Raw genomic sequence first — 7,828 nt, 5'->3', positions numbered from 1 at the left:
TGGTAGCACAATAATATATTTATATTTAATGCCACTGAACCGCATGCCTAAAAATGATTAAAATGATAAATTTTATATTGTGTATTTTTTGTTTGTGTATATATTAGGGTATATGTTGTATATATTTTACTTCAAAACAAAAAACAAGCAAACAACAAAACAGAAATTGGACCTTCTTACTCCCTTCCTTAAAAACTTTTAATGATTTCCCTTTGCACTTACCATGAACTGCAAGATCCTGCATTACCTGACTGATGCTTACTTTGCCAACCTCATTTTGGAAAACAAACAAGGGAGGAAGAGAGGAAGGGAGAGGGGAGGAGAAAGGAAAGATGGAAAGAAGGAAAGAAAGAAGAAGTGAATTAGAGCTAAGTTTCAAATCCTGGTCTCCTGACTCAATGATATGTTCAGTCTACTGTAATTACCTGTCTCCTGCGTTTGGAAATTAAGTATTCTCCCTCAAGTACCACCTTAGATAAAATATTTTAGCAAATTGCTTTCCAGTGTGACTTCTCGCTGAGAGTCAGGTCCTCACCTACCTAGTACAATAACTTTTTTCATGAAGAAAAGGATCCTCAACAGAAAAAGAATGAGAGCAACTGTAGTTAGTTCTAGGGAAGCCGTGAATGCTTCACAGAGGAAGGGCTCTTAGAACTCAGTAAAGCTGTAAGGATAAGTGGGATTTTCATGGGTAAAGAATGAAAAAAAGACATCCAAGGCAGAGGACAGGCAGAGCAAAGGCATAGAAAAAAAGAGCCTGCGGGGTCTATCTGAGGAATGCTGGGTAGATGGAGCACTTGGAGCAGATGGAGTGTGGAATAGTGGGGTGGGAGATGAATCTGGAGAGACAGTTTGGGACCTAAAATGAAGGACAAAACTAAAAGCCACAATTAGGAAACTGGACTTTAAGAGAAGAAGAAAGTCACTGCAGTTTAGAAACGAAGCTAAGGAGCCCCAGGAAGTTATGGTAGAGAGAAAGGGAAAGAGGACAGTGAACACAGGCCCAAGAACCTGGCACCAGAGAGTTTGGGGACTTAGGGAGGAGAAGAAAGAAAAATGAGAAAGAAAAAGAGAAGAGTCTCTTCATGGCCTATGTTCAGTGAAGGAAATAAGCGGAGGGGACCAGACACAGATTGTTTTTTTTTTTTTTTTTTGAGATGGAGTCTCACTCGGTCGCCCAGACTGGAGTGCAGTGGCCACTCCCGACCACCGCAGCCTTGACCTGCTGGGCTCCGGCGATCCTTCCACCTCAGTCTTCCAAGTAGCCAGAATTACAGGCATGCGCTACCATGCCTGGCTGATTTTTTAATTTATTGTAGAGATGAGGTTTCGCTGCCCAGGCGGGTCTCGAACCCACGGGCTCACGCAATCCACACACCTCAGCCTCCCAAAGGCACAGGATTACAGGCTGAGCCACCGAGCCCAGTCAGACACAGATTTTAAACAATTATGTTATAAAGAGATTTTTGTCTTATTCCATATTCTGCTGCTATAACAGAATTTCAAAGACTGAGTAATTTATAAAGAAAAGAAATGTATTTATCACTGTTCTGAAGGTTGGGGAGTCCAAAAGCATGACACTAGCATCTGGCAAAGGTCATTCCACAGTGGATGTGCAGAAGGCAAAAGCAAACACATGAGACAGAGACAGAATGGGGACCAAATATATCCTTTTTCTCAGAAGCCCACTTCTATGATAACTAACCCACTCCCGAGATAATGTCATTAATCTGTTTATGAAGGTTTTTCCCACATGACCTAATCACCTCTTGAAGGTCCACCCCTTGGTACTATTACACTGGCAAAGATTTCTAACACATAAATTTGGGGAACATACTTAAACCACAGTAGACCTTAATGGAAAAAAGCATGTTTGTTGGGGGGGGGGCATGGAATTCTATAAACTTTGGTAAAGGCAGAGGCAAGAGGGTACAGGTGGGTGTTAGGAAGATCTTCTCTCAAGAATTCAATAATCAAAGCCGAACACAAAAGGTTGTGAGGTTCCCAAGAGCATCTTAGAGGTAGTCAGAAACTACAAATTGGGCACTGCTACTATACAAACTATGAGAGGAATTTTGTAATTTTGTAATTTCCTCATCCACAAAAATTGTTAGTTTTGTTATCTCTTGTCAGTTTTCCTCTAGTGGTTTTGCAATAAAACCTGTAAAGAGGAAAGGACTGTGGGCTTGTCTTGGAAAGTGAATGGGAAGGAAAGCTGGGCTGTGTCTCCTCCAGAGTTGCGGGGAAGGAATAGACCCAAAGGAGAGAGTGAGTGGTGGTGGTTCAAGTTTCACATGAAAAAACACCTTAAAGTTTTTTACTTGAGTTGATTCAGGGAAGTTTACACTGCAACAAAACAAGCAACAAACAATGTAAAATTGCTACCAGCCTGGTCTGAGCTACTATCTTCTCTTTCCTGGACCATTGCAATAGCCCTCTGACTGGTTTCCTTCCTCCTACCCTTGCCCTGGAATGAATTTTCAGCCCAGAAGTCTGAGAAATCCTTTGAAAATTGAAGTTGGAACCAGGCATGGTGGCTAACGCCTGTAATACCAGCACTTTGGGAAGTGGAGGTGATAGGATTACCTGAGTTCAGGGGTTTGAGACCAGTTTGAGGAACATGGTGAGACCTTGCCTCTACAATAAATCAAAAAATTAGCCGGGGGTGGTGGTGCATGCCTATGGTTCCAGCTACTTGGAAGGCTGAGGTGGAAGGATTGCCTGAGCCCAGCAGATTGAGGCTGTAATGGCCATAAGTGTACCATTGCACTCCATCCTGGATGACAGAGTGAGACTCACACTCAAAAAAAAAAATTGAGCCAGGCTCGGTGGCTCAGTCTGTAATCCCCTGCCTTTGGGAGGCTGAGGTGAGTGGATTGCCTGAGCCTGCAGGTTCGAGACCCGCCTGGGCAGTGAGACCTCATCTCTACAATAAATCAAAAAATCAGCCGGGCGTGGTAGCGCGTGCCTGTGATTCCGGCTACTTGGAAGGCTGAGGCGGAAGGATCACCAGAGCCCAGCAGGTCGAGGCTGCGGTGGCCGGGAGCAAGTGGCCACTGCACTCCAGTCTGGGCGACAGAGTGAGACTCCAACTCAATTAAAAAAAAAAAAAAATTGAAGCTGGGTTGTGCCTTTGCTCAAAGCCCTACAATGGTTCTCCGTTGTTCTCAGGATAACAACATCCTTTCCCTGACAACAAGGCCCTTCATGTCTGACCTCATCACTTCTCTATCCCCACTCCTGCCATTACTCACTCCATTCCAGCCACCTTGACCACCTCTGCTGTTCAAATATGTCAGACCTCCTTCATCCTCAGAGCCTTTGCAGTGCCTGGAATGTTCTTCCACCAGATATCTGCATAGACAACTCCCTCACTTCCTTCAAGTCTTTTCTCGTTGTTACCTTCTCAAGTGAGGGTTATCCTTGAACACTCAATTTAAAAAGTTAACCACCTAGTGCAGTGGCTCGCGCCTGTAATCCCAGAACTTTGGGAGACAGAGGCGAGAGGATTTCCTGATCCCAGGGGATTGAGACAAGCCTGGACAACTTGACAAGATATCGTTTCTACAATAAATTTTTTTAAAATTAGCCAGGCATGATGCCACGTGCCTGTGGTTCCAGCTACTTGGAAGGCTGAGGCAGAAGGATTGCCTGAGTCCAGCAGGTTGAGGCTGCAGTAGCCGGGAGCATGCCACTGCACTCCCACATGGGTGACAGAGTGAGACTTTGACTCAAAAAAAAAAACCCAAACACCCAAACCACCTCTACCACCCTGCCACTCCTAGCTCTTTGTACAATTTTACAGCTATCTTTGATTTCTGTAGCTTTTATCTTTTAACATACTTGACTCATTTATTATTATGTTTCATATTTATTACCTCTCCCCATGAGAAGGTAAGCTCAGAAAGGGCAGGGATCTTTGTATCACAAGTCCCCAGAAATTGACTGGAACATGGAAGCATTCCACAAGTATTTGTGAAAGAATTAATGGATGAGAAGATGTAACTTTAAGGCGTGGTGCTAACCTAGAAAAAGAACTCCAGAAGTTCTTTTTCTGGAGGCTGCAAATCTCTGACCTTGGTCCTGAGCTGATTTTTGCTTTGAATTGAAGAAAAACACCAAAAAAACCCCAAAAAACAAACCAAACAAAAAAACAACCCTATTAATAACTAGGGCTAGCTGATAATGGAATGTGCAGTCTTAGAAGTTCAAGTGATTATTTCAAGCAGAATTTGAGTAAATATCTGTAAGTGATGCTATAATTGGGTTTCTAGATGCCATCTAACTTGAGATTCCTTCCAACTTCAAAGTTCTCTGATTTAAAGTTCTCAGATGATGATTGTTACAGCTTCTATGTAAGAACCCACAAAGGCTCTCTATTGCCTACCTAAGTAACTCCCTTTCCTCTTTGCAAGGCCCTGCATACTTTGATCCTATTCTATTTTATTTTTTGGTGCTTATGAAAAGCTTTTTATCCCACTGGGGCCATGCTTATTCCACTTCAGTGGTTTGAAGTTTAAATTCAGACAGGACTTGCTCTGAATTCCAGCTCCACCACTTGCTGTGTGACTTTTGGCAAGTTATCTGATTTCTTTCAGTTTTCATTTTCCTATAAAATGAAGATGATGGCCAGGTGTGGTGGCTCGCGCCTGTAATTCCAACACTTTGAGAGGCCAGGGTGAGAGAATTGCCTGAGAACAAGAGTTTGAGACCAGCTTGAGCAACTGGTGAGACCTCACCTCAACAATAAGTCAAAAAAATTAGCCAGATGTAGTGGTGTGTACCTATAGTTCCAACTACTTGGAAGGCTGAAGTGGAAGGATGACCTAAGCCCAGGTCAAGGCTGTAGTAGCCATGAGTATGTCACTGCAGTGTGAGACTCCTACTCAGAAAAAAAATGAGGCCAGCTGTGGTGGCTCAAGCCTGTAATCCCAGCACTTTGGTAGGCTGAGGTGAAAGAATTGCTTGAGCCCACGGGCTCAAGACCAGTCTGGGCAATTTGGCCAGACCTCATCTCTACAATAAACCAGAAAACTAGCCAGGCATGGTGGCATGCACCAGTAGTTACGGCAACTTGGAAGGCTGAGGCAGAAGGATTGCCTGAGCCCAGCAGGTCTAGGTTGCGGTGGCCATGAGTGTGCCACTGCCCTCCAGCCTGGGCAGCAGAGTGAGACTCCGACTGGAAAAAAAAAATGAAGATGATGATGACGATGGTGATGATGTGTGTTAAGAATTAATAAATAAATTAGCCGGGCGTGGTAGCGCGCGCCTGTAATACCGGCTACTCGGAAGGCTGAGGCAGAAGGATCGCTGGAGCCCAGTAGGTCGAGGCTGCGGTGGCCGGGAGCGGCCACTGCACTCCAGTCTGGGTGACAGAGTGAGACTCCAACTCAAAAAAAAAAAAAAAAATTAATAAATAGATGCAGAGCTGGGAAAAGGGAAGCAGAGGAGGCGGAAGCAGAAGCAGAGGCAGAGCCTGGCGCCGAGACCTAGTGATAGGCCAGCGGGGCTGGGCCACATAGATGCGGCCCTGCGAGCCCTCCTGCGACTCCCACCGAGGAAAGGCAGTGACTCCTCGCCCGCAACCCCCCCCCCGGAGCCAGACTCCGAACTGGCCCGGTAGTCAGGGGCCCACGAGCAGATCCCAAGGCAAGCATGGCTCAGCCTCCAACGAGGGTTGGCCCTTTACAAGGCGCCTTCCACAGTCGGACCAGGCAGGCCACCATGACCTAGAACTCCACATCCGCCCCTGCGGCCAAGCCCAAGCGGGCCAGGGCCTCCAAGAAGTTCACAGACCATCCCAAGTATTCAGACATGATGGTGGCTGCCATCCAGGCTGAGAAGAACCACGCTGGCTCCTGGTGCCAGTCCATCCAGGAGTATATCAAGAGCCACTACAAGGTAGGTGAGAATGCCAACTCGCAGATCAAGCTGTCCATTAAGCGCCTGGTCACCAGCGGTGTCCTCAACCCACCAAATGGGTGGGTGCCTCGCGGTCCTTCCAGCTGGCCAAGAGCGACCAGCCCAAGAAGTCTGTGGCCTTCAAGAAGACCAAGAAGGAAGTCAAGAAGGTGACCATGCCAAAGAAGGCAATCAAGCCCAAGAAGGCTGCCTCCAAAACTCCAAGCAAGAAACCCAAAGCCACCCCAGTCAAGAAGTTCATGAAGAAGCTGGCTGCCACGCCCGAGAAGACCAAAAAAACCAACACTGTCAAAGCCAAACCCATCAAGGCATCCAAGCCCAAGAAGGCCAAACCAGTGAAGCCCAAAGCAAAGACCGGTGCCAAGAGCGCCGGCAAGAAGTAACAATTAAGCCTTTTCTTGTGAACCCTCCCTTCTGTCTCCTATTTTCTGTAAATACTTTTCTTCTGTTTTCTCTCAATCCTCACCTGCCCCCTTCTATTCTGACTTTTTAAGAGACAGGATTTGGATTCCTCAGAAATAATAGAATAATTCATTTTTCCTTAACCAAGGACAGCAACAAACTGCATCTCTGTAATGATGAGAATTACTTCTATTTTGTTTTGCTTGTACTTGTATTTATGGGGCTAGGAGTTTTGGTGGGCTTGTGTTTTGTTTTTGTTTTTGCTGTGAAGGTGGATGAGGGAGAGAACAGGCAAGGCAGTTGGTTCTGGCTAAGTGAGAGGGAGCTCAGAAATTGTGAGATCAGTAGGAATATCTTAGGGCAAGTGAGCTTTCTTTAAGTTGGGCACCCCTTGTAAGAATTCGAGAACCGCCGGGCTCAGTGGCTTAGCCTGTAATCCCAGCGCTTTGGGAAGCCGAGGTGAGTGGATTGCCTGAGCCCGCGGGTTCGAGACCTGCCCGGGCAACTTGGCGAGACCTCATCTCACAACAAAATTAAAAATTAACTGGGCATGGTAGCACACTCCTGTAGTCCCAGCTACTCGGAAGGCTGAGGCGGAAGGAAGGATCGCCGAAGCTCAGCAGGTTGAGGCTGCGGTGGCCGGGAGCATACCACTGCACTCCAGATTGGGTGACAGAGTGAGACTCCAACTAAAAAAAAAAAAGAATTCCAGAACCTTTGGTTGGGTGGAGAGGGGTAGCAGTAGCTAGCTGGCAAAGGAGGGAGGTGAAAAAAAACCCGCCTCTGAGCTGACTTCCAACTCCCAACGGGAAGCAGTGGGGATCCAAATCCAGTTACCTCCCTACTTAGGTTGGTCTGCCCTGGTGGCCTCCCTATTGTCTTGGGGAAGGGGGACGGAGGTCCAAATGACAGCTGGTGGGAGAAGCTATCCCACTCAGCTAGGAACTAACCATTGGTGGGGCGGTCTGTGTGGATTTGGCAAAGTCTCTTGTTTCACTGCCAGTGGAAACTTTGGGGAAAGGGTGGGGAGTCAGTCAGCCAAGTGCCTCAGTGTGCCCTGTTGAAACTTGGGTTTTTCCACACAATTGATGGATTTTGTCCTAGGGAGACTTGTTTTCTTTTCCTCTGATTTTTTTGTTCTCTTGTACAAAAGGTGGCCTTGCTTGGTCTGATGGGTTTCCAGCCCCCCCCCCCCCCCCCCCTTTAACCTCCCAGTGTGTTTTTACTTCCCAGTCTTTGTTAAGTAGTTGTAGCTGGGGGAAGGGAAAGTGGGTGGGGGGTGGTCAGTAAGACATACTGCAGTCGATTTGGGATTTGCTAAGTAGTTTTTCAGAGCTAGGTCTGTGTATGTGTGTGCATATGTATATATACATATCTAGGGCTAGTATTTACGTCCTACACCAGGGAACTGGGAGAAAATAACCTGTACAGTTTTCTTTCTCTTTTCGTAAAATAGGAAAAGCGTGTACTTGGGCGTCCTCCCTCCCCCCCCCTTTTTTTTTTT

At 46.5% G+C, this 7,828-nt stretch overlaps 1 pseudogene; it reads left to right on the top strand.

The window, feature by feature from the left end:
- Positions 1–5,724: 5,724 nt before the first annotated feature.
- On the top strand, positions 5,725–6,305 carry LOC103255694 (annotated as a pseudogene).
- Positions 6,306–7,828: the final 1,523 nt, after the last annotated feature.

The sequence above is a fragment of the Carlito syrichta genome, unplaced genomic scaffold (assembly GCF_000164805.1).
Source record: "Carlito syrichta isolate Samal-C Ts95f unplaced genomic scaffold, Tarsius_syrichta-2.0.1 Scaffold288347, whole genome shotgun sequence".
Classification (NCBI taxonomy): Eukaryota; Metazoa; Chordata; class Mammalia; order Primates; family Tarsiidae; genus Carlito; species Carlito syrichta.
The sequence above is the reverse complement of the archived record's forward strand: the minus strand, read 5'-3'. Positions and strand labels throughout refer to the sequence as shown.